We start from the raw sequence: 1205 nt of genomic DNA, 5'->3' as shown, positions 1-1205 counted from the left end.
CTGGTTTAAACCAGGCTAACTAAAATTAGAACATAAATTGACTATATTTATTAAGTCTGGAATATCTAATGTCATAATCCATCTATAGACTTGTACAGATAAGGTGTTTTCATTGAAACGTCTAATATATTTGTACTACACACCAGGTCCAGCTGGAATATAGGCTGGATTCTCTGACTCTGTGCCTTCCTTCTCTCCTTCAGTTTCCTCTGCACTGTCTTCTGTCTCTCTCTCTGACTCTGAAATCTTCTCTTCTTCACCACTTATGCAGACATCACTTTCCTCATCTTCTTCACCTGTTGCACTTTCAGTGGGCTTCTTCACCTGTGACCCTCCTCTTATCTTCCTTTCTCATTTCTGTCTCTTCTTCCTTATCATCCCTTGTTTTTTTTTTCAAAAAATAAATCAATAAATAAAATAAAAAATAACTGTCAATATCTCTACTTTTAAATTAATTTTTCATTTTGGTCTGCAATGTGCAAGCATCAAGATTTAAAAAAATTGCTCATTATTATCATATCATTATCATAGCAGCTTATTTACTTTCTTGATCTGACAAAACAAATGTAACGTGGTTTAATTGTGCCTCATTGCCATGATATTGATCAAATAAAGGCATCAGTGAAACTGCAGCCCCTAAAAGGCAAACCTGAAACCTTATTTTTATATCTAAACTTTTCATTAACTGCTTATTGTAAACAAAACTAACCATGGAAATAAGCTAACGCTAAGTCACTGTCGTCATTACACCATGAACGTCGGACACTTTATTAGATATTTCATTCATTGCAAACTTAACTTTCCTGTTGTGTATGTTAAAACATCAGCTAGAGAAACTTTACAGAAAGTTGGAAGCTCAGTGACTCCACTCTGCAGCAGACAGACTGCCTCGTCAATGTGACACATGTTCCCTGTCTGCCAAGCGCTAGTCGGTGTTTAGAGCAGGGCCATAACTAAGCTTTTCAGGAGCCTCAGATTATAATTAAAATTATATATTTTTGGTAAATAAATATTTAATTTAAAGGTTGTAATGGGCTTTTGGACTAAAAAACAATAATTACAAACATTTTTGAAACATAAAAGTAGGGGGGGGGTGATATTATTTTCTTTTAAACATGTTAAAAGAAGTAATAAGAAGCAGGTTTATTTTGAACAAACATTACAAACGTGTTCATTCCTACAAAACTGTCCAATATATTCACAAA

The sequence above is a fragment of the Austrofundulus limnaeus genome, unplaced genomic scaffold (genome assembly GCF_001266775.1).
Source record: "Austrofundulus limnaeus strain Quisiro unplaced genomic scaffold, Austrofundulus_limnaeus-1.0 Scaffold706, whole genome shotgun sequence".
In the NCBI taxonomy this organism is placed as follows: domain Eukaryota; kingdom Metazoa; phylum Chordata; class Actinopteri; order Cyprinodontiformes; family Rivulidae; genus Austrofundulus; species Austrofundulus limnaeus.
This window is presented reverse-complemented; position numbering follows the sequence as displayed.